Genomic DNA, 27,478 nt, shown 5'->3' with positions numbered 1-27,478 from the left:
TAAACATGGGCAGATGGTATCTTCACAAAATCTGCCACTAACATTAGACTTAGAAGACTATATTGCTTTAACGCTGCTTTAACTTTCTGGTCACACCACTTTTATTCAACATTTTACTACAGGTTCAGACTTGCATAATAAGGCAAAATAAAGAAATGAAAGGAATACAGATTAGAAAAAAAACAAAATTTGTGTTTATTCACAGATAACTTGATTGTACATGTAGGAAGATCTTAAGTAATGTACAAATTAGCTATTAAAGCTAATTTATAAATTTAATATTGTCACAAGTATGATCAGTATAGAAAAATTGTATTCCTATATAAAGGCAACAAAGGATGGAACTTGACATTAAAGAATTCAATTTTCAATTATATAAAACATGAAATAATTGGGGATAAATTTAATAATATATATTCAATATTGTATGCCTAAAAACTGCAAAATACTGCTGTGATAAAGAAAACCTTAATAAATGAAGAGAATGCATGAACGTAGATCAGAAGGCTTAGCACAGGTCAAAAGTACATTCTTCATAAAGTGGTCTAAAAATTTAATGTAACCCCAACCAAAATTCTTTCATGTTTTTCTAAAGTTTATATGAAATTGGGAAGAATTTGGATAACCAAGGCAAATTTGAAAAAGAAGAAAAAATAAATTTTGAAGGACTTATACTATCTGATTTCAAGACTTACTACAACTCTAAAGAGATTAAGATAGTGTTAAATTATTTGCCTGATGATGAAATCTAAACCACGATGAGCTACCTGTCAGAGTGGCTAAAATTAACAATACAAGAAACAACAGGTGTTGACAAGGATGTGGAGAAAGGGGAACATTCTTGTACTGTTAGTGGGAATGCAAACTGGTACAGCCACTCTAGAAAACAGTATGGAGGTTCCTCAAAAAGTTAAAAATAGAACTAACCTATGATCCAGCAATTGCACTACTAGGTATTTACCCAAAGGATATAAAAATAGAGATTCGAAGAGGTAAATGCACCCTGTTTATAGCAGCATTTACAACAATAGCCAAACTATGGAAAGTCCCCAATTGCCCATCGACTGATGAATGGATAAAGAAGATGTGGTATATATACACAATGGAGTAGTATTCATTTATCAAAAATAATGAAATCTTACCATTTGCAACAATGTGGATGGAGCTGGAGGGTATCATGCTAAGGGAAACAAATCAGTCAGAGAAAGACAAATACCATATGGTTTCACTCAGATGTGGAATTTAAGAAACAAAACAGATGAAAATATGGGGGGGGGAGAGGGAAACAAACCATAAGAGACTCTTAATGATAGGTGATCTTAATTGAGGGGTGATGGAAGGAGGTAAGTGGGCTAGACGGGTGATGGTATTGAGTAGGGCTCTTGTTATGATGAGCACTGGGTGTTGTATGTAAGTGATGAATCACTGAATTCTACTAGTGAAATCAATATTATACTGCACATTAACTAACTAGAATTTAAATAAAAAATTTTTAAAAGATAGTGTTAAATTAGCATGAAGATAAACATATAGATTAATGAAAGAGAATAGATTCCATAATGGGCCTACACATATATTACCAATGATTTTTGAAAAATTTCAAGGAATTGGTTGCGGAATTTCAACAAATCGTCCTTGATCAATTGGATATTTATATGCAAAGAATGAAACTCAATCCTTCCTTTATACTCTAGAAGCCAGAAATATGTCAAAATGAATCATAAACACAGGGGTTAAAAGAAGAAAACTTATAGAAGGAAAGTTTGGGGCAAAAGACTTTCCCTTTTTCGTAGGCTTAGTTGTCAGTGGGAAGGAAATATTACAGGAAGAATTTGCTTTCTTTGTATGCTCTCATGAACTACTCCCACCAAATTGCCATACTAAGGAGGGGAGATGGAAATTTTAGTGTTTTTCACTAATGGATGTATGTTGCTTTTTCTTCTTTTTCCTTTGTACCCCGCCTCATGGGTGTTCCATATGTATAGAATTACATAGCATTTCTAGTCTTTTTTCCCCCAGTCATCTGTTTTTGTTTTCTCATATCTATAACTGCATGACAAGTCATCCAAAATTTTAGTTGTTTATAAAACAAGTACCTACTTACTCAAAATTCTGCAATTTTGAAAGAATTTGTTAGGATCTGACTGTCTCAACTTCATGTGACATCAGCTGGGACTGCTTACATGGGTACATTCTGCTGGCAGCTCAGCTGAGATAGAAATGTCCAAGATGTGCACCAGTTCTAAAGGGCTTCTCTCCATGTATTCTCTTATGATTTGACACTCACAGCCAGAGCTCTATAAGGATGTAAGGATAGGGCAGCAGGATGCTAATAACACTTCCCATGTGGCGATACCTCATCGGGTAACCTATTGTAAACCTCTGTTAGTACCATGCCTGCTGATGGCTTACTGTCAAAAACAAGTCACACAGGCAAGGCCAGACTCACACTGGAGAAGATACTAGATGTGTAATCTGGAGATGCATTTCATTGGGGGTCTCCAATATAACAGTCTGTCACACAACTAGGAGCTGGGAGTAGGCATTTCTCTTTTATCAGACTGCCACTCCTGCCTACTGGTTATTATATTAGGGTTTTGTGAATATGGGAAGAGAGAGATTTTCCTGAAAATTTCTCCAAAGTTGATTCTGCTAATCTTATTGTTCTTTCTTGTATTCTAGTTTTTCTAAAGTGACAGCTTCCTTTGCAGAGATATTTTCTAAGCCTCTTTTGAGCAGTTTTCTCTACAAGTTAACCTAAACTTAATTATAGCTAAATATACTAGTGATATCTACCAACTTTTAAATTTACAATTATTTTTCCTTTCTGTGATGAATTTAATTTTCCTCTTTTTCCTCAAGTATCTTTTCCATCCTTTCTGTGGGTTTTATGGTTGAAAGTAAAGTAGACACACAGGCTCTGTCCACCATAAAGTTCTGTGGTGATTAGATGACTCTAGTTGATTCCATCTTTGAATTTTTTGTATTGGAACTGCCAAGTTCTCCCATTCTCAATATATCCACAAGTCATACCTTCCAATATTCATACCCTTGTGTATCTCTCACACGCACTCCAGAGGCTTGTTTACATGACCTACTTTGGTCAAGGGGCTTTTAACAACCACGATTCAAGTAGTGGCATATATTTATCTTAACATTGGGAGTTATCCTTTTGAAATGTTGCTTCATGGAACCCACCAGCCATGCTGCAAAGGCTATACAGCTGGAGAGAGGTTACATGGAGAGGCCCTGGTGGATGAGACTTCAGGTAATGAGAGAAAGGATATGTCAAGGAAAACTAAGACATTCCAGAAGGACACCCTGCTGAATGTAGCCATGTGAGTGATCACAGCCTCTGCCAGCTGGATCAGAAGATCTCACCAGTCAACCCCGGAATCACAAGAAATAACAAATCACTGTTTTAAGCCACTAAATTTTGGGATGTTTTGTTATGCAGCAATAAATAACTGAAACATACACAAGGGAAACCCTGTCCTTAGACAAATTGGACTACTCACATTTCCCATAAATTCTTTTTCGTTTTGCTCTTGTTTTTACTTCCTCTAGAATGCGCCTATTGAAATTCTATACATCCTTCAAGATGTTGAGATATTAAGTATTGAGCAAAGTGATAAAGGTATCCTGTATTTCTAATATGTTTTGGCTTATCTTTCTTTACTTCTCACCAAGCAGAAAATACCTCAGGATTTATGACTGTCTCTATTTTCATTAACCAGCTGGAACTACAATACTGTATCATTATTTTAAACCCAAGCAATTGTAAACTGTCGACATGCTAAGAAAACTGCTATTGTAGATGACTAAAGCTGCTTAAGAGTTCATTTTCTTCTTCAGCTATCTAGTTCCTGTAATAAGTGGAAAATGGGCCTCATGATAATAGTTACTGCAATCATTTTTTGAATGCTTGCAGCACTGTGTTAAGACCTTTACCTATGTAATCCAGGTATCCCAAATCTCAACACTCTGTGCTTCCTGAAGGTGGTCATCATCTAGTAACAAACTATAGAAATGATCACTGAAAGTATAGTCTTTGGTGGTCATCATCTAAAAGCTACCATGCTAGTCTCCTGTTCCAGCTCCACTTATTTATGTCTTTGCTCACAAATCCACTTGGTGAGATCTCATAGTGTTATTTCCCATCATGAAAATCCAGTCCACACTGAGATCGAAGTCTCCTTATATTCCCCAAGTTTGGGACTCTGGTTTGAGATGCAAGAGGATGTCTGGGGAAGATAACCTCCTACACAATTCGTTCCCATGTTTATTATTTGCGTCCCTAAACAGGTCAGCTTGTACAAAGAGTCTCATAGATGATAAAAGTAGTAGTAGTAGTAATAATAATAATAACAATACTACTACTACTACTAATAATGATTAGATATTTATTAATCACTGGCTAATCATTTTACTTTTTTATCCACAATTTCTTTTAATGCACTCAGTACCTCCATGAACAGTACCACTATTATCACCAGTTCACAGACAGGAATGAAAACATAGAAAGGTTAAACTGCCCCAAATTAAACATGTTTCCAAGAAATTATATCAGTTTTTGTCTGTTACTCCTTTAATCATAGGAGCAAAATTCAGTTCAAGGAGCTTGATGGGTGTCCTGTTCCATTCCATTTGCTCACCCAGGTCTGACTGCCACCAGGCACTTTCAACCCATCCCCAACTCCACCTCTTCAATTTTGTAACCAAAGGTCCCTTATAAGAGAATAAAACAAATATGGAAGAAAGCAGGATGGAGAGGAGCTGCCCACATTAACATGTGTATGCAATTTAGCCAACAATGGCCCATTACACCTGCACTGTCTTGCTATTCTAAACTAACAAATAAAGTGTATATGATTGTTAGCCTTCTTCCTATCTGATAGTTGAGGAAACTAATACTCAGCAATATTAAGCAATGTGCCCATGCTCACAAAAGTATCATGTGATGATGAGCACAGTAATTAGGAGTGGAGACTGAGCTCATAATCTGGTTGTCATACTAGCTCCTGGAGAAGGCCTTAGGGAAGGGGAAATATAAAGAAAACAGTTTACATAAACTGAGAATTTCCAATCTTTATTCTAAATAAAATTTCACATTTCTTGCTATTTGAACAGAAGGACTTTCAATAACTGGAGTTATGTGCTGAGACTTTCAATATAGAGAGAGATAATATGCAGAAATGGACAAGAAACCACTTAAATCAATCAGCAGAAATGTATCCATAAAAGAAAAAGTAATTTCACATTTATGTTACAACATTGATTTTATAATTTCAGGCTTATAGCAGGAAATGAGAGGAATGCCCCCTTATTTTCCCTCAGTGATCTGAAGCCCATGCCTGGCAACAAATGCTGTATGTACTCAGTTTCCTCAGTAAATGCCACCCTAGCTGCTGCTTACTTTTCATATTAAAATACTTCTAATCCAGGTGAGGTTTGTGCTCTAAAGACAATTGGCTTAATTTTTATTATATACTTATTAAGGAACATCTTAACTTTTTAAAATGAAAATTAGTGAGGAAGGAAATAAATTCAGATGAAATAGAAGGTATTTACTAAACCTGGTATATTTATGAAAGAAGGCCTGTGGTACCCTACCAATTATGAAATTAGGTTTTATTTAAATTTGCAAATGTTTCTATGTTAACTCATTTCATATAAAATTGAATCCTGGAGCACACAGTCCAAAGTAGCAGATAAATTTTATTCTATCCCTCTAAAAGTACATAAATGAACATGAAGAAGATGGTGGTAACCTAGTCTGAGATCTGGTTGTAATTTTTAGATGATATCAATAAACCCCATTTTAGAATTTTTATTAAAAGCATTCCTTACTTTCCCAACATATTCTTTTATATACAAGGCTAGTATTATAAATCTGTTCATTTACCTGGTTTTCTTACTATTAAGTAAATAAGTGTATTTAGAGATGAGGTTATGATAATTCATTTCATAGTTTTGGTCAGGAAGGGTACAAGGGACTGAATATTTGTGTCCCTTCCAAAAATCATCACTTGAAATCCTAACTCACATTGTGATGGTACTAGGAAGTAGGACCTTTGAGAAGTGGTCAGGTCATGAAAGTTGAGCCTTATTGAATGAGATTAATGCCCTTATAAAAGGGACCCCAGAGAGTTTCCTTGCCCTCTTTCTACCACGTGAGAATACAACGAGTAGTTGGCAATTTGAAACAAGAAGAGGGTTCTCAGTAGAACTTGACACTGCTGGCACCCTGCTTTCAGACTTCCACCTGCAGAAATGTGTGAAATACATTTTTCTTGCTTATAAGTCACATAGACTGTGTTCCGTTGTTACTGTATCCCAAACTAAGACAAGGTATATGTTTTGGAATCATTGACGAGAAAGGCTTATATTTCTGATAGTCTCCAGCAAATAACATGTGAATCCTCTCATATTTATTCCTACAGCATAGAATTTATAGATTATAATTTTATTAGATGTTATGATCTACACAATATCCTTGATGAACAATACCTTCTTGTAAGGAATTGCCTCCTTAATTAATCTAAACACATAAAGCCTCAATGTTTTACTACTGGAAGGATAATCACTAGCTGGTGAGAAGCAGTTAGATTGCAGTTAGGCTGAGTTACTCCACATCTGTTGTTCTCAAATTGTATTTTCTCTACCCTCACTTAGTCCACTTAGTCCACTTAGTCCTCAGATATACACCTCTTTTCTTTCTTTTTTTTTTTTTCCCAATTCTTATTCAAGCATGGACACAGAATCTTTCTTTTTGTTGTCCTTAGCATGGTTTAAAAAGGAAGGAATTTTCAAAATTTGACAAAATACTGAGGTACAAAAAAGGACACAGAAATAGAAAATATCCAAAGCTTAAACAGGTTTCTGATTCTACCATAACTAGTACACCTTCAGTTTACCGCAGATGCATGAGTCAGTCCAGCTGAGCTCAGACATTAAAAGAACCCTACAGCCAGCTAAGATGGAAATTTTGATCCACTGAATTGTGAGCTAAATAAATAGTTGTTGTTTTAAGAACCAAGGTTTGAAATGTTGTTTTTGTGTTTCTGCACTTTTAATGTAACAAAAACTACTGTATCATAGTTCAAAATAATCTATTTTAATTTGGAAGGTAAATTCAAATGTCAGTGTCATCTTTTATGTTCTATGAGCACATGGATGAGAGACAGAGACAGACACATACAGAGAGAGGGAGAGAGAGGGAGAGGGAGGAGCGAAGGCAGAGACAAAGATAATTAGAGATAACTTCAGTTGGGCCTAGAAAATCACATACACTATCTTGCCAGTAAAGGTTAATTCAAGTATGGTAAGTCAACAGTGAGATAAACCATGATCCTGATCACTACTGACCTCAGAACACATGTTAATCACTACAGAGTTGGTTTTAATACCTTATGACTATTTTTGCTAAAACATTAAGCAAAGATATTAAATTCCTTCTATCAAAGAACAGATAATTAATGATCAAAAACTGCAAAGCATCTATTGTAGTTGGTGTAAAAAAGCAACTCTGTTGAAAATAGAGATACAGCAAGGATATTTCTCTGTTCATTTTGCATTTTTTAGTTGAAATTGTGATAAAAACTATGTTAGTAAATTTGCATTCAATGCAAAATATTATGTTGGTATTCTGGTCAAATATTAAGAGGTCATACCATTACTGAAATTTAGTCTGTCAACCTTAACTGTGGAAACTAATACAACTATATTCTCAATATGTTTAGGAAAATTTCAAGGGCAAATACAAGGTAATTCTTGAGCCATCATGTAAATAATTTCCCTGAAATATTATTTCAGTTAACTATTCAAAATGTCACAATTTTTAGTGTCTCTTTGCTCAGCCTACTCCTTACCAAGAACAACCTCCATTGTTATTATCATGAACACATACTGAGTAATGTGCTTTTATCGTCCAATCTCTTGAGAACTAAGAGGAATATAAGAGGTCAGAGGTAAGCAATTATAAGTTTCAAATTAAATGTTTAATGACCCTATTAACATACAGGATTACTTAGAGTAACACTGCCTTAAAATCTAGTTTGTCTGATATAAGGATTGCTACTCCAGCTTTCTTTTGATGTCCATTAGCATGACAAATGGTTCTCTACCTCTTCACATTCAATCTGGAGGTCTCATTGGGTCTAAAATGAGTTTCTTTTAGACAGCATATTGATGGGTCTTGTTTTTTTTTATTCAATCTGATACTATGTCTTTTGATTGGAGCACTTAGTCCATTTACATTCAGAGTAATTATTGAAAGATATGAACTTAGTGCCATTGTATTACCTGCAAAGTCACTGTTTTCTGTAGATTCTCTCTGTTCCTTTCTGGTCTTTGTTACTTTTGGGCTCTCTTTGCTCAGAGGACCCTTTCAATATTTCTTGCAGGGCTGGTTTAGTGTTCATGAATTCCTTTAGTTTTTGTTTGTCCTGGAAACTCTTTATCTCTTCTTCTATTCTGAATGACAGCATTGCTGGATAAAGTATTCTTGGATGCATAGTTTTCCTATTTAGCACAGTGAATATATCATGTCAGTCCTTTCTGGCCTGCCAGGTCTCTGTGGACAGATCTACTGCCACCCTTATGTTTCTACCCTTTTAGGTCAAGGACCTCTTTTCCTGAGCTGCTTTCAGCATTTTCTCTTTATCTCTGAAATTTCCAAGCTTCACTATTACATGTTGAGTTGTTGACCTATTTTTGTTGATTTTGAGGGGGGTTCTCTGTGCCTCCTGGACTTGAATTCCTGTTTCCTTTCCCATATTAGGGAAGTTCTCAGCTATAATTTGTTCAAATAAACCTTCTGCCCCTCCCTCTCTCCTCCTCTTCTGTAACCCTTATTATTCAAGTATTATTTACTTTATAATATCACTGATTTCTTAAATGCTCCCTTCATGATCAAGTAGCTGTTTTCTCACTTTTTCTCAGCTTCCTTATTCTCCATCATTTTGTCTTCTGTATCACTGACTCTTCCGCCTTGTTTATCACAGCAGTTAGAGCCTCCATTTTGGACTGCATCTCAGTAATAGCATTTATAATTTGGACCTGATTAGATTTTAGTTCTTTTATTTCTACAGTAAGGGATTCTCTACTATCCTGTATGCTTTTTTCAAGCCCAGCTAGTATGTTTATAATCGTTGTTCTGAATTCTAGTTCTGACATCTTACTTGTAGCCTCATTGATTAAATCCCTGGCAGTGAGTACTGCCTCCTATTCTTTCTTTTGGGGTAAGCTTCTCTGTCTTATCATTATGTCCAGAAAAGAACAGATGAAAGAGAGAGAAAAGACAAAAATAGCAACAACAACACCAGGAAAATACAAACAAAACAAACCAGAAGAAAACAGAAACAAATAAGAAAAAAATCAAACAAGAACTAAAATATAACAATAAACTAGATTCTGGGTTTAATTTGGTTTGTTTGTTAAAGGAAACTAGATCCCAAAATAGAAAAGAAAGAAAAACTTATATATGTATGAAAATAAAATACAAAGAGAGGAAACCATATATATATCTGTAAAAATAAAAACTAAAGAATTTTTTAGAAGAATTAATAAAATAAGAAAATATCTGAAAAAATAAACTGAAAGACTAAAGATTAAAAAAAAAATGGATGTTATATACTGTTTTCCCCAAGAGCTGAAGTTTTTCAGTTCTCTATGATCGGTAAACTTGGTGTTAGCCGGTTGTTCTTGCTGGTCCTCTGGGGGAGGGGCCTGTTGCACTGATTCTCAGGTGTCTTTGCCCTGGTGGAATTGCACTGCCCTTGCCAGGGGGCCAGGCTTAGTGTAAGCAGACCTGGATTGCTCCCTGAAGGCTTTCAGCACCGATTTGGGGGGGGAGGGTTGAAAATGGCGGTGCTCTGATCTCTAGCCCTAAGGCTGAAATTTCATGCCCCCCACTCTTCAGTGCACCCTCAGGGAAAAGCAGTCAATCACTCTGGTCTCCCTGGTCTCCTGTGGCCTGGACCCCTGCCGTTCCTCCCCCGGGGAGGTCTCACCTCACTTCTCACCTCGCTTCTGCCTTTTCCTGGGCCCCTGCTCAGAGAGCTGTCACCCAACTATGCAGTGGGTTTGTGGTTTATGGCACCACGGAGCAGAAAGCCAGTGCCTAGACTCATTGTTTGCTGTTGGCTTCCCTACTCCAAAGCTTGGGAACTCTGCCGCAGCCAGGCACCCCCATTCTTTTTGTGGCATTGAGGATCCTGAGACCACACTGTCTCACCTGCAATTATGCCCCACTTTGCCACCTGAGTGCCTTTAAGCCAGGGATGTCCCCAACTGTAGCAGACTTCTAAATGTTCCATTTTGTGCTCTGCTGCTTATACTATTTTCTGGTAGCTTGGTTAGGGGTTCCCTCTCCTCCGCGGTTTATCTTCCAGTATATCACCCTGGATTCATGTCTCCACACCTCCTACCTTGCAAAAAGTGATTGCTTTTCTATTTGCAGAACTGCCAATTCTTTTCTCAGATCTCCCCTTGATTTCACGGGTGTTCAGAATGATGTGATCACTATCTAGCTGAATTTCAGGGACCAGACAAAATTAGCATCCCCTACTCCTCCGCCATCTTAACTCCTCCTCAAGGAGAAATTTTATATTAGGTCATTTAAGAAGACTACCTATACTCAATGCTTTATCTCAGGCAATCAGGTTATTTGGGTGACAGAGTAGAAATGATTTTGCCTTTTGGGCTTCATAAAACAATGAGCCTAATGTTTCCACTATCAATTATTTTAAAGCGGTATTTGATTAGAGTGTTGATTTTGTTCTATAGTGATATATATGTCTTCTTTGTATTTGTCCCAATTTGTCCTGATTTCCTTTCTAGCCCTACTATTCATAAATAAATGAATATCATTTTACAAATAAAAATCTATTAGGTAGATTCATGGAAGATAACCATAGGAATTTTATACAAATGTGATCTTGTGGACTAACTGGTTCAAGGTAATCCCTTTGTATTATGGAGAGAATCAGATGTTGAGTGAACCATTTACATCATGCATGGTATAAAAGCTATCTTCCTTCCTTCCCTATCATGGTATCATGCTATTAGGGCAAGGCAATACATTAAATAAAATGAAACATCATAAACTGATAGGTTTTAATCAGATTAGATAGAGCTTAGATAACATCTCTCCTTTGCTTAAAAACTGTCCATTTAAATTTTTATATAATAACAATTTAATATAAAAGAAACTTTAAATAGTCGTAATTTTGTTGTAGAATATAAGCAGCAGTTACTTTGGGCTTCAATTTTCTTATTCATACAAAAGAAGAAAAGAGCATTTACTCTCCAAGGCTATTTTAAGGATGAAATCTGTTATTACATTGTGCTATTTTTTTTTCCTACTAGAAGGTAATATCCTTGAGAGTAGGGTTTATGTCTTATCTTTTTTCTGAAGTGCTTTTATATTGTTAGCTTATGGCAGTCATTCTAGTTTTCATTTCTTAGCAATAAAATAACAGACCCAATGTTTTCATCTTAAAGAGAAAAGAATCAAATTGATGATATCATATTCATAGTAATTACTATGAAGTTAAATTCACACTAAGAAGTTGCAATGGCAACTTTTCAAGAAATGGGTGTTCACTTGATAGTTCAAATTTAATCTCACCATTTGCTTACTAAAGGCAGGTTCAGTTAGAGAAAGACTATATAATTTAGTTAATGATTTATATGGTCATCACCGAAAATTTCTTCAAAGGTGCTTGCCGAAGTTTCTTATGTAGACCATCTTTATGTGTATTGAAATATTTTATTATGAAATACTTTGACCAAATAAGGTAAAAATGGGTCATTATATAACATACCCATAATAATATAATACCACGATTTATTCACATATTAACATTTTGTTATATTGCCTTAAGAATTTTAAGAATCGATATGTTGTCTTAAAATGGATACATTTCAAAAATGTTTAGAAGGAAGTTATAAAATGATATGTAAACTAAAATCTTTAAAAACCCACAATAAAATAGTTGACTATGTTTAATTGATCTAACCATGCATTTGTTCATGTGTTGAAAATCATTTTTTTGTGTGTCCACTATGTTCAAATTACTTTATAAGTACTGTGGACAATGCAAAACGTATAATCCATAGTGTCTGTTACCAAAGAACTAACAATAAATTAAGGTAGGTGACACATACACTATTAATGGTAAGGCAATTTAGAAAAAAAATCTGGGGCATAAAGACACAAGTGTCTTACAGTTTTAGGATCTGATGGATTGTTTCTGGCTAGTGTGAGATATAGAAGTCCTCATGAATTTCTCACACTACCTGGTAGAAGAGATTAGATTTTGGTTGGGATTTAAAGGAGGTTTGGAAAGTGCACATATGAGGAGGAAGGGCAATGACCAGTGTGAAATGTGGCTCTAAGAGAAGAAGGCACTAGGTTTTTCCATGAAGAGAGGAGTGTGGTTTAGTTGGTGCCTAGAGTGTCTGCAGAGGAATTATGAGGATTTAGAAAAACAGAACTTTGTGTATGTATTATGGAAATTTAAATTCCAGATTAGAATGTTTAAACTCATTACAGTGACAACAGAGCATCACTTCAGTGGTGGTGTGCATCTTCTTGAAGCTTCTTCCCGCTGTCCAACAAGGCAGCCCGAGCAATTATACAAGAGATGTGCTGGCAGATGCTCAATATTTACAGTGTCTATTTTTTCCACATACATCTGCTTGTTGCTCTTTTCTTCTTTTTCTGTTTCACCCCCCACTTCACCCTCTGGTTCCACTAACACCCTGATTTTACCAGATTCTAATCTTCGGTTCAGTTCTCTCAGTTTCCAATGTTTTCTCTTTGCTGATATGATCTCTGAGAAAAATTTTAGGACTTCTTTTCCGTTAGATTGCTCTTTCCAGCCCTCCCTGCTTGGTGCTATCAGATCCAGTGTGCATGTTCCATTCTAACAACTCAATGCCAAATAACAGTTCATTTTCATCATTGTGTCTTACAGTGACTTTCCAGGTATACAATCCCTTGTCATACTCTGGGTTGACCTATCACTTTGGTTTCACTTGGATAATGAAATAGATAAACAATGGATCTAACTCTAATTATACTGCTTACATTTCTCAAATGTGTCAATTAGAGCTTCTGTTTTCACAGATTTCTCATATGACCATCATGTAAATCGGTGATAACCAAGTAGTCTGGAGAGACTTGTAGATTTAGATTGAATCACTGCTAAAATCCTATCTATATCACTGGAGTATGCTTTGCCATATGTAACAGCTGAAAGGTAACTTGGACTTCAGAACAATAGCTCAGGTTTGTGGTACTCATTGCTAGTCACTTCAGGAACAATAAGAAAAGCAAAAAATTAAGTAAATTGGCAACTGGCTTTCAAAGCGAATAGAACACTCTTCTGCATAGATAAGACAGATGCTGTTCAAATTTCAAGTATTGAAGTGGAAAAAAAGTTCCATATAACCATAATGTGTGGCAACTCAGCTAGCATCCTGAAAACTCATTCCTGAAATAGTCTTCCAAATCAAAGCCTGAGGGAATGTGAAATCATAAATCCTTCTTCTTGTAAATAGCAGCCGTAGCTAAGAGAAAACGAAGACTACTATGTTCATCATGGGCTCCTGGCAGGAAATTTTCTCCATTACTTTTACTTTATCTCACACTATCATTTCTCATTTATCTTCTAATTCTGGTTTTCTCTTCCTTTAAAATGATTTGGTACTTGAAAAGAATTGTGTTTCCCATAAAGTGTCCAGCAAAAATATCAGATATAAAGACAAAAGCTAATTCAAACATTCAATTTTTTTTTACTGTGGATGTGAAAAGATATTCCTGTGCTAAATATTTTCAATAGATGACACAGAAGATATAAATTTAGAATTCATTAAAGGGTTTTAACAGATTGTGAACTGAGGAAAGAGTAAGTTGAACTGTGCATTTCTTAATTATGTGATTTTTCTGTGTATAGTCTCCATTATTTGTAAGATATATCTGTGAAATACACAGTAAGTAGTTAAGATACATAAGCTATGGCATTCTGTCAACACTTTATTTTTTAAAATACAAGCAGAGCAAATCTAATATCATTCTTCAGCTACATATAATATTGGTTTTCATTTGGTAGTAAACAAAATACAGACAAAATTTTAAAATAAAAACAAACTGAAAAATCAAAGGCAGTTCCATTTCTGGCCAAAGTGGCAAAGCTTGCACCAGACCAATAATGACACTGAGAACAACTAACAAAGACCAATAAAAAATAAGTCTGTTTGAAGGCATCTTGGAGTCAGACATCAAAAGAGCCAGAAATAGAGTAAAAAAAAAATGAGAAAGAGAGAGAGAAGTGTAGGGAGAGATATTTAGAAAGTAACTCACTAACCCAAAGATTTACATATTAACTTTCCTTTCTACGCATTTGCCTACATTTAGTTTAGGACAGGAAGCTAAGAAGCTGGACAGAGGGAAGCAGCTAAGAGGCTGAGAGACCAGTAGGGCTTTCAGCAATCTCACAATTCTGGGGAAGAAAAAAAAATAATTCAGGGATATGAGAGCAGCCAGAATATCATGCAAAGATCATGGAGAAAAAGAGTAGGCACACAGATATAAGACTCTTTTCCAGTTTGCATATGAATATAGAGAAGTAGAATATAATCTGGAGTACAGAAAATACAACTAAATTTCAGAAAAAAGTCCTAAGAGACACACTGATCACAGTAAATATGTATATGACTTGTATAATTAGGCCAACTAGGAAGGTGAGAAGGATTGGATTAGAAGCAATATTTGGAGAGAAATTCTTAAGAATTTTATCAAGATAAAAAAAAACACATAAAACCACAGATTGAAGAAATTCTAGACCCTTAATTGGTGTTAATCAAAGATAACCATACCTAGGAATATCAGAGTAAGAATACTTAAAAAAAAGGCAAAGTTTTAAAATAAACTAGAGAAAAGAAAAGAATTATAAAGGAATTATAAAGCATCATCATTAGGTTTACTACTGATCTCTCAAAAGAACAACGGAAACCAGATGGTAATGGAATAGTATCTTAAATCTGATGAGAGAAAATAATTGCCACTCTAAAATTCAATACACAGGGAAAATATTATTCAATACTAAAAGCAACTGAAAAATATCTACAGACACAATCCCTTTCCTCCACCCAAACCCTAAGAATTTGTCACCATCAGTCAATACTAAAGGTGATACTAAGAGTTCTTCAGGAAGAAAAAAAACTATTTTAGAGAGAAATATGAAAATGCAGGAAAGCAGAAAGAGAAGAAAAAAGGTTAGTGTCTGAGGGAAAAAAAAAAGAATGTTAAATGATTACATCAATGAAAACGGTGACTTGTGAGGTTTAAAATACATGTTAAAAAACATATGGAAAAATAAATACTTCATGAATAAAAGTTTATCCCAGGAATTAAATGGTGACTTAGCATTCAAATCATAATTAATGATGTTGACTACATTAATAATTTAAAAAGGAAAATTATGTAATAAAATATGTCAACCCTGGGGCGCTTGGGTGGCTCAGTTGGTTGAGCGTCTGATTCTTGATTTCAGCTCAGGTCATGATCTCAGGATCATGAGATCAAGCCCCATTTGGGGCTCTGCACTGGGCATGGAGACTGCTTAAGATTCTCTCTTTCTCTCTCCCTCTGCCTGCCCCCACCTAAAAAAATTCAACCCCCATTTATGATAAAAAGTCTTAACAAGATTGAATGACCACCAGCATAAAGTAATCGTAAGTACTTGGCAAAAACCTATAGCAAACATAGCACTTAATGGTGAAATATTTAAAGCCTTTCTCTTGAGATCAGGAATGAGATAAGAATGCCAGTTATTACTTCTATACAATGTGGTACTAGAGGTTCTAGCCAGTGCCTTAAGGCAAAAAAAATATATAGGGATGGGAAAAAAAGAAAACTGTAATTTTTCATAGACAACATAATTGTATGTAGAAAAATTGTAAAATCTATACATGAATTAGAATTTAGCAAGTTTCTTGGATATGCAAAATATACCCCCAAATCAATATAATACATAATAGCAATTTCTAAAAAAATTACACAAAGAAATTTAAATAAACCTATCATTTACAATAACATTAAAAAAAAGGCAAATACTTAACAATAATTCTACCAAAACATGTGGAAGATGGAGAAAACTGTGTAGAATTATTGCAAAAAAAATAAATAAATAAATAAAGATGATCCAAATGAAAGAAGATAAGTACCACATTCATAATATGGAAGATTCGATATTAAAGATGTATATTCTCAGCAAATTGATATAGATTGAATGCAATACCCAAAATACTGCCAGCAGGGTGTGCGTGTGTGTGTGTGTGTGTGTGTAAGATGGAGAGAGACAGAGAAAATATTTGTCTTTTATTATAATTACTATGTATTTAGGTATTTTGTTACACCACAATAGATAACTCATATGACAATCTAATTCAAATTTTACCACCTAATACTTGTGTGAATTTGAGAAAATCATGTAAATTATCTGATCTTTCATTATGTATAAAATGAGATATCTAAAGTGTCCTTCAGATTTAAAATCACTGCATGAGTTTTAAATAAATGTTTCAAAATTATGAAGAATTATTCAGCTGAATTTATAGTCCCTATGTATTATTGAGATGTCTTTCTCTCTACAATTTTTTTTTAAACATCTTAAAATGAGTGTCTTTGTAGGCAGGTAGGTCATATAAGAAGTTACTCGTTTCAATACCTATTTGTGTACTTTTTATACTCTTAATTCTGTTTTAGTGATAAAGCAAGGTCATCAGTGTTACAAGTATTCTATCTTCAAAATAAATATATTGCACAGCATAGTGTCCTCACTGAAATGATTCAAGGATTAATTTTCTAAGATAATGTATTTACTCTAATGATCGAGATTTTCCTTTGTTTCATCTGTTCCCCAACCACCGTGGCTTACAAAAAAAATCTCTCTCCAATAAACTCACAGGATTTATTAAATATGTGGATCATTCAACTGGCACTTTATCACATTGTCTTGTTTAACTCTTCAAATGTTTATGTCTTGTCTCAAGTTGTATGATCTTTGAGAGTGAAGTCCAAATTTTCATGACTTGGTATCTTTCATAACACCTAGGAGAGTGCTACCTACATAGAAGTTGCTCAATAAAAATATTTAATGATAAATTAATTTTTCATTAATGCTTAATAGAATCTTTGAAAACTTAGAAGTACTGACTTCACAATTTAATTTGCCTTTGCTCTATTAAAATATGCATTTTGTTTGCAAGGAAATAGTGCCAAGGTATTTGTACCACTAACTGTAACAAAAAAATTCCATTTCTGGAATTTGTATTTAATCAGAGCTCAAGATCTGCTAATTTTTTAATTAAAACAGGGTAAGTTAATGTCTTTCATAAATATTAGCATTCAGAGTCATAATATTAAGCAATTCTATAAATCTATCATTATGATAAAATCAAATTTTTTATTTTCATTTTTTTGAGAGAGAGAGAGTAGGGGACAGGGGGGCACAAGGAGAGGGGGAGAGAGAGAATCCCAAGCAAGCTCCACCACTCAGCACAGAAGCCCAAAGCAGAGCTCCATCTCATGACTCCAAATCATGACCTGAGCCAAATTAAAAGTCCACTGCTTAACGGACTGTGCCACCCAGGTGTCCTGGTAAAATATTAAGGTAGGTTTCGTTTGGTTAAGTCGTGATAGTAAAGTTAAACTAACCCTAAACAACTATTAAACAAAAGAACACTTCTAGTCAAGATGGATTTTTAAGTTTGTATTTATGCATTCCTCTAAATTCACTCTGCCTCATTGCCTTCATTACTGAACCTTGGAGTAATCATATTCAGAATAGTTAAAAATGCTTTTGCATGGCCATGGACTTATCAAAATAAATGCCGGGCAAATCAGAACTTACATTAACCATAAAGAAATTGTGATTGTAACCGTCAGCTCTGTTTTGTAATTAATATTATGTCTAAAATTTTGTTGAATTATTTTATTAGTTGTATTAGTTTATTATTTCTATTGATATTTTAGGTAAATGTACACATCATGAAGAAATGAGTTTTTCATTTTCATTTCAAAGGAAAACTCATTTCCTTTCTAATTTTTACCCTTCTGATTTACTTTTCTTCCTTTATAACCATATCAGTCTAAGTCTGTAATACTATGTTAAACAGTACTTGAAGCAGATGTCCTTATTTGTTCCTACTGTTACAGGGATTTCATTTAATATTTTTTTAATTAAGTACTGAGTTTCTTCATTAACTAGAAAATTTCTTCAGTTTGCTGACTTTTAAAAATACTAAATAGGTGTTGAACATTATACAATGCTTTCAAAAATGTGTTGAGATAATCATAAGATTATCTCTTTTCAGTGTATTTCATTGTTATACATAGCAATCCATTTTATAGAACATACCACACTTTATCATTCACTCACTAATAAACATTTGGATTGTTTCTATTGTTGTTATTACAGAGACTACTCTAGTTAGCGATGATGTATATATCTTTTTTTTTGGCTTATGTGTGAGAATTTTTTGTGCTTATTTACCTGTATGTGAAATTGTTCAGTTACAAGTTATGAGCCTCTTCAAACTGAATATACAGTATCAAATTGTCCTCCAAAAGATTGTTACAACTTAAAATTAGCCAAGCATATAAATTAGAATATAATGTAAATGTTTAACTCTTTTTTCTAGCTCCCATCACCTGCAGGAGAAAGCACAAAGAATCAGTGTGATGTTGTACAAGGTCAGTCTCCCCTAGTGTACCAACCTTGGCTTTCACCATTTCTACTTCTCCCTTTCTACACATTCTCACCATACCACATTTTTTTGTGGGTTCTTTCATATCGCTCTATCTTTTGGAATCCCCTCCCCTCAACCACCAACTATAGGAATGAGAAGTTATCTTTAACTCCCTCCAGACAGATTTGTTCTTTTCCTTGCAATTTACTCTTGACCTTGCTTCATAATTATTTGCTTCCTTGACCTTGTTTCCTCTTACACCTGAATTCTGAGGTTCCACATCTTTTTATTCTGTGTTTTCCTAACAATGATTGCAGTGTCTGGCATGGAGCAAATACTGTTAAATAAATGAGCAGATAATTAAATAAATGAACAGATGAATATAGGAAAATTAGAGGGCTTTAGAAACAAGGACAGTAAAACCACTGAAATAAATGTATTTTTCTCACAAAGGTTGGGACTTGCAAAAATTAGATTTATTGTTGCTCTTTAGGATTGTCTTTATTTTGTGACAAGCCCTTCTTCTGTTGAATGTAGATGTACTTGCGTGATCAAATCAAGTAATACAGTGAATGTTCCTTGGAAAAGTATTACATAAAAGTGATTCAAGGAATTAATATTTTTATACTGAAATAAGTTTTGTTAGGAAAATTTGGTGTATTCAACTATTTTGATATCATCATGAATAGAAATTTGATTGAACATGTCGGTACAATTTTTTTTTTTTTGGTTTTGTTTTGTTTCTTAGTGACTTGACTAAAATGAGTGGCTCCACATAGATTTAAATTCTGTGCCTACACACAACCGCACACACAATTATTAAATCCTTATCAGTGCTTTAATATTCTGGTTTTACAACCAGATTGGTCAAAGTTTCCAAGGTCATTAGGGTTGTGCCACTAACAATTATCTCTAAATCACTGAGATTACATGTAAGGTTATCAGTATGATTATAATGAAGACTCTTAAAAAAATTAAATAATAAATATTAGCGTTTATTATTCTAGGTTTACTATTTGTACAATGGAAAATGAAAGAAAATCAAGAAAGGGATTTTTCTCATTAATTTTATAATTTATTTCAATAACAAAGATAACAAAATAAAAAACTAGGATTGCTCTGAATAGAATTTCTGGGTAAAGAGCTTAATCTTAATATATAGAATAATGTTTACATCCATTATTCATGGACTTTAATAGTCATTTAATGAACTATAATCTTTTTGGATACTGATTGGAACAAGATGAAAATAAAGTATGTTATAAAAAGTTTGTATCTACATGTAAGTAAGGCATTCTTTACTGATTTTTAGGGCCTCTTTGAGCTTCATTAACAATTGGGGAGATGATGTAAAAAGCAAAGTTACTAAATTTTACATAATCCTAAATCAAGATAGTTATAAGCAGTAGCAACTTTGAACTATAAAGATAGCAATGCAAGAGATTTAAATTTTTCATTTAAAAATTCTTACAATTCCAAAGTAAAATGCTGTGATATATTATAGAGCTGAGGTCAATTATTTGAGATTTATTAAATAAAGTAAAAATATTTATATTGAAAATACTTCTATACACAAATTGGAACACTCTGGTAAATTGCTCTTTTCTCTATGTTGCCAAACATTAGGTTTCATCCAAGTTGCTATTTCAATTTAATTTACCTTTTTATTTTTCTGCCTTAAAAAAGATAAATCTGATTGAAGGAAATTTTAAAATATAGAAAAATTTTTTGAAAAAAATCATCAGTGATCTCAACATTTAGAAATAACAATGCTTGGTTTTTTTGATGTGATTGCCATTTGGCTCACTGCAGTCATTATAGATTTTCTCATATTTTCATAGAGTTAAGATAATTTTTTACATACAGCTTTGTATCTTGACTCCTTATTTAATATTTATAACATTTTCTTATGTCACTGGTTATGTAATACATAATATCTTGTGGTTTTAGGTTTTTCACCTATAATTGTAGTTAGTAGGTTATATGTATGTTGTGAGAAATAAATAGGAGATATTCCAAATAAAGCACTTAAAAAAGTGCCTGGCATAGAGTAAATACTACCACATTTAAATCAACAATTTCCTTAGTGTTAGACATTATCGACTGGAAAATGTTTAATATTTTAACAAAACTATATTGAATAGGTTTTATCATAATGTGAACTATGCTTGTAGAGTTAATGTAAGAGAGAATAAAATGTTTTTAAAAGTATCAAATCACTTTCAAAAAAAGTTATAAAAGTTTATTCTCCTACTATTAGTGGGTGAAATCTCATTTTACTGTTCTTACCATCATTTTTAATATTTGCCAGACAACTATTACGGGAAAGAGAACTTGGTGTTTTAACTTGCAATTATTTGATTACAAGTTTGGATTTTTTTCAAATTGGATTGTCATTAGTTCATTTTTCAAGATTTACCTGTTTATGGTGTTTTATACTTGCTTCTAGAGGAGTATCTGTGACCCCTGAGTGGTGCGAGAGTGGTGTGATTAAGAACGCAATGATTGAAACCAATATATGTTGGTACAAACTTCACCTCTGTCACTTACTAATTAAATGATTTTGTGGGGTTTATTTTGTGTGTGTTTTTTTAACATTTTCAGACCCCTGTTTTCTTGCCTATAAGAATGGACACATAATATTGTATGATGGATACGCTGTGCAGAAATTAAATAAATTCATATAATAATATCCAGCAATATGCACTCTATAAATATAGGGTAGTATTGATTAAATAAACTACTTATATCTTTCATGTATTTTACAAAACTTATTTTTAGGTTATCTGCCTTTAAATTTTTTATAATGTTGATTATTCATTCTATTTGGAAAGTTATGTTTCATAGGTTTTGGTGTTGTCTCAGGAACCCAAATACTGCTACCACCATAAGTTTAGATATTATTATTCTATTATCTATTAGAATATTCCACTTTAATATTTGTACATTTGTGTGTATGTGTATGGTCTAGGAGAAAAAGTTTAAAGGTTTATATTACAATCTTGACTATGGGGTTTTAGAGCTGCTTTGAAAAGTTCTTCAAGCACTGCAAACTACTGTGATAGTCATGAATATATTGTATGTGAACAAGTTATTAACATTTCATTTTTATCCTATATTTTAGACCTTTACTTCTGTAACTTTCAAAATTAAAAGGAAATAATATAATGAAACAAAACAAATCTAAATAATAATTAATAAAGTTGATATCAATTTTACAGATTTTTCATATAATTAATGAGTCTTATAATGGCATTTAAAAAAGATTTTATTTATTTATTCGAGAGAGAGTGAGGGAGAGAGAGGATGAGCAAGGGGGAGAGGCATAAGGAGAGGGAGAAGCAGACTCCCTGCTAAGCAGGGAGTCCAACTCAGGATTTGATCCCAGGACCCTGGGATCATGACCTGAGCAGAAAGCAGATGCTTAACCGACTGAGTCACCCAGGCAACCCATAATGGAAATTTTTAAAAGAAAACTGTCCAACAAATTTTAGAAACTACCCATAAAAAAAAGGGAGCCTGAAAGTAATATTTAAAAAGTAAGAGCTTTAATAAAGTTCAATATTACTAATAGTAAATTTTCAACTACCACAATATAATAAAAATAATATACTTTGGGAGCAGAGATATCAGAATATAATTAGTAAATGGTTATATAACCCTAGAACCTGCAAAAATTATTGAAGTCATTGGCAAAAGAACTACATTGCAAATAGAGCAATAAAGCATAACATTCAAACTTTATTTTTGCAGTGGGATGATTTATTCAAACAAGATCTTGCAAGTAATCACACTATAAAACATATCTGAAAGCACAGCTTCTCTGGAATGATAGGTGTCAAAATGATTTTATGTGAGAATCATCTAGGAAGTTTTAAAAGCCTGTAAAGCAGATTTGCTCAGAGACAACTAAAAACAAGAGGGGTGCCTGGGGGGTTCCATTGGTTAAGTGTTCAACTCTTGATTTAGGCTCAGGTCATGTTCTCTGGGTCCTGAGATCAAGCCTTGCGTGGGGCTCCGGGCTCAGCACAGGCTGCCCGAGATGCCCTCTCACCTTCTCCCTCTGCACCCCCCACTACCTCTTGCACTCTTTCTCTTCCACAAATAAATAAATAAAATCTTTAAAAAAATAAGAATAATAATCCTTCTAAGTGATTCTAACATGCAGCCAGGAGTGAAAACCACGCCCTGGAAGAATTGGAGGGTGATTTGGAGACACGTTCACTTGGACCACCCCTGCCAACATAAGAATCCAAGAAATAGACTTCGAAGACCACTGGAATAGCAGATTGGTTCTACTCGACAATAAGTATAAATTATATTTTGAAATAAGTAATATCTTAGTAAAATAAGTTCAGGAATAAACATAATGTATGTTACTTAGTCCTTTGAGCAGAAGAGGGTGATGATATTGAATATATCAGAGATAAAACGAGGAATTATGAAATAGGAAAGAAAGCCAGCTGATATTGAGAAAAATTCCTTCATTTGAAGAAGTTAAGAAGAGTTAAAAGCCATCAGTCAATGAATTTACATTTGTATTGTCCAATGTGAGACACCTGGAGTTACACATTGCTGAGCTGCCTTGATTCCTACTCTCAAGACATCATAATTAAAAAAGAACTTTCCAGTTAGAATACACTTACAGAATTTACATAAGACATGATGTTATATATTATATAACATAATACATATATATATATATATATAATAGTATATATAATATACTCTATATACGTACATATACACACATGTAAGTTCATATTAAAAAGATTAAATAACTTTGGCCTCTGGTGATGGAAACCTGAGGTTATTATGTATCTTTCGTTATTATTTAAATGTTTTGTTTAAATATTTTATAAACATAATTTTAGCAATTATTTAAGTAACTAAAAACTTTTGCCTAATAGATGACATAAAAAAGAAGATTTTAGTATTAATTTTTAGGATCACCTACACATTCTTTCACCCTGGATTTCTCTTTTCACTTTTAATTTTGGTTGAATACAGTCTACATGAACATTGAAACAAATCCTCTAATATAGATGGCAACAATATCATCAGTGGACATACTTTGATTATGCTTCAAAGAATGAGTGATATCAGCATCTATTCCCTAAAAGCTAATAATGCATTTTTTGTAAGTCACACAATAACTTTTTTGAAAACTAGAAAATAAAAATACGAGCTTTAAAAAAAATCATCTCACTACAAATAGAAGCACTTAGACTAGCAATACAAATGACTGCTATAAAATATATTTAATTTTTATGTATTAATAAAAATGTGATATTTTTCTCAGATGGGGAAAGAGTAATAACTTTAGGAATTCATAACCCCTGTAGTATATAACTCATTTCCTGATATTTTTGCCAAATGTCTTATTAATAAAAATTCAAGATTATGGAAATCTTTTTAAAATTAAATTTGCTTTAATCAATGGAAAAATCTTCTGACCACATTGCCACTTCTCAGTTAAAAAAAAAAAAAGAATGCAAACACTGCAAATCTGAGTTTAATTCAAGACTGAAAGTCTTAACCCTGGCTGGCTAATTGGGCATGTTTGACATTTGCTTTATTGCCTTGTTCTTTTTCACTTTGAATTTCTTCTTTAATGAAGACAAAATTTTTGACAACCACACTGCCCCAGAGATTAGATTTGTAGCAAAGAGGTCAAGTCTCTCTCTATTTATATTTCTCCTAAATTCTCATTCTTTTTAATAATATTATCCATTCCTTACCCTCTCCATGGTAACTTATTTCACCTAAGCTTTGTCATTCATGGTATTATTATTGGGGTCACTATTTCTTGTCATCAGAGTGTATATTTTGCTATTAAAAGACAGTCTTTTTTTAAAATAGGTTGCCTCTCAGATGTTGATAACAGCAGGGACTGAATGGTGCCTTGAGAAGACGTCTACTTCTTAAATTACTTCAAAGTCTTAAGTCTAAACCATCTCAGGAAGTTGAAAATATTTCACTGTTTACAGAGAGATTTTAGAGTTTCCTCGGTACTTTGTCTTCATCACTGTGGTATTCAGATTTTTCAACATCTAACCTAAGTAGATCTCCTTTGGTCCCTTGTGCATGTATTTATTCATCCAGCAAATACTTGTTTAGCATTTACCATGTCCTAAGAACTGTACTAGACTGTAAGAATGCAAAGATTAGAAAAAAAAAAATCTCTACCTCCCAGGTGCTCACATCAAAGATCAAAGCAAGCAGACTTTGGTGTACATTGGAATCCTGGGGGATGTATGAAAAGTTTTGCATGTTATAAGGAAACAGAGAAAGAGAAGGGAAGTGAGAAGCAAAATTTCCCCAGTGGAAATAAATAGTAAGCCAAATTTTGAATTATTGGTAAATGTCGGCAAGTGGTGGGAAATGGTGCTTCATGTCTCTGCTGGCCAAGAAAATGCACTATTCACATCTCCTACTGCAGGGAGCATAGCTGGCTGACAGCCCCAGCTGGACTCATGACTCTATTTACATAGAAGTCATGCTTCTCTTGGCCTCTTCAAAGTCCAAAACTGAGAGCCATGGGGAATTTGTTCAGGCCCATTCCTGTGGCATGTGAGACTCTTCTAAAGGATGACTTTGGCTCCACTTCTTTGGGCCTGATGAAGCTTTCTTAGAATTGTGCCAAAGACAGAATCTTCCAAGTCCTCCTTCCTCCCCCCTCTCTTTTCTCAGGGCAGACCTCTTACCATGAACTGAATGGTTTCTCTCTCATTTCTTCTTCCTCCCCTTTAATCTTTCATATTTGTTACCCTCAAAATATCTCTTTCATGACTAATCCTGTTTTGAAGACTGCTTGGAAAATCTGAATGAACATAGGTGATACTGAGAGCGGTCCAAGGAAAATGGGGTTTGGGACGGGCTCACTTGTTGCCTGGTATGCAAAGAGTAGCATTTTGGTATGGTTAGCCCTTGGCAAATGTGGTGCCCTAACTGCTGATGTTTTCACTGAAAGTAACCTGGGAAAATGTCCTGGTACAAGGGAAGCCCCATGAAGGTGCAAAGATTCCAACATTTAAAAAATATGGAGGCAATAATTCCTACAAGGACCTCAGAGCTGGCTGGTTAATGCTACACTGAATTGACTTGTTGCATAGAAACAATGAGAAACTGAGGGAAGCTAGCAAGCAGAAACAGACTACATGTGAGGGCTAAATGTTGTCTTTGGTTGGTTACAAAGAGTGTTTTGTCTCCTGAAGTGGAACTGTGGACCCAGCTGGGGCATAACTCATGACTTGATATTTAGTTTCATAGAATTCTATAGATGTCCAAATGTTCAGGGAAGGCAGTTCCTTTGTGCTGAATTCACAGCTCTGGTTAGGATGAGCTGGGGGCAGCTGGATGAATGAATGCCCCTGAGGTTGTTGGCATAAAGAATCCCCTGAACGATCAGAGTTTGCAATGGAGGCTCTCTTCTTCCTAGTAAGAGGTAGGACATCTACTGTGCTAGAAGATGCTATAGAGGCTTCTCCCCTTCAAGGCAACAAATACATCCTTCTGGAGCTGTACCTACTTCCTCCCCTGGCTACCAGACTAGAGTTAAATTTCAATATCATCCAGGTCAAGGATTACTTAAAGGAGGAAAGATAGAACACAATGAAGGAAATGTGAGTATTAACACGCTCTAGGATTGAATTTTGAACACATTTTATCAATGGGGTGAGATGTAAGATTAAGTAATCAAGAACTTATTCACTTGGGGGCACTTTTTAGGGGGCACAAGATTTAACACCCTGGTATTACCCTAGGGGATGAGGCAAATTTTCTGCTTGGGTGGCTCTTACAGGCCTGAAGAAGCTATTCCTCAAGCTGAGCAGAGTAGAAATGCCTGAGTTGCACTGGCAGATGGTAGAGGAATGAGCAGAAGTGAAGGAATTGAGCATACTAGAATAAATATATTGTATGAGGCCAGAAGACCCACCAGGGGATTATGTTCCACAGGGAGGCCCAGAGAACACAGCATTCACCACGACCATTGAGAATGCACTGGAGTGAGAATGCAGTGGCATCATTAAGGAGTTCAGTGGTGTCTCTCCTCTGAAGGCCAGGAATGATGCTAGGAAAGGCAGTCACAGAGCTAAGATGATTAACATCCATGGGGATAACTCCTCCATCCCAGTGTTAGGGACAAGGTGACATTGCTTAACTGCCAGAATTCAGGAGACTATAATTAATGTAATAACCTAAAAGGTCAAAGAGGTAGCTGAATGATAACATGGTTTGTCAGCCTGTTAGAACCACCATCATCTAATAAGCTGGCAACCCAAAGCCACGTTTCCTCTGTCTTACTCCCAGCCAGTGACTGAGCATGATGGGGTATCAGTGTACTTTCATTTGGGAGGATCATTGGACTCCTTTAATGGGTAAATTTGGTTCAAGGACTCCCCATTAGCTTGGCTGAAACCTGCTTGAACTGTGTTGCAGGCTGGGAATCCTGGTCACTTTTTCTTCCTTACTGCTCTCCTTTAACAGACGCCAGACCTGAATGCCCTCCTTGCTCATTACACCTGCTTCCTCCCCTTCATTCATCACAGACATTTCCTCCAATAAACATCTTCTCATCTAATGCTACCTGGGAAGCTGCTTCTCAGAGGAATTAAGAGGCAAAGCACAACTTGTTTGAATAAATCAATGTTTTCTCTGATCGTAACACCAGGTACAAGTGGGTATGTAGGAGAGTATGAATTTTAAAGAGATA

Source organism: Ursus arctos, unplaced genomic scaffold (assembly GCF_023065955.2).
Source record: "Ursus arctos isolate Adak ecotype North America unplaced genomic scaffold, UrsArc2.0 scaffold_1, whole genome shotgun sequence".
Taxonomy (NCBI): Eukaryota; Metazoa; Chordata; class Mammalia; order Carnivora; family Ursidae; genus Ursus; species Ursus arctos.
This window is presented reverse-complemented; position numbering follows the sequence as displayed.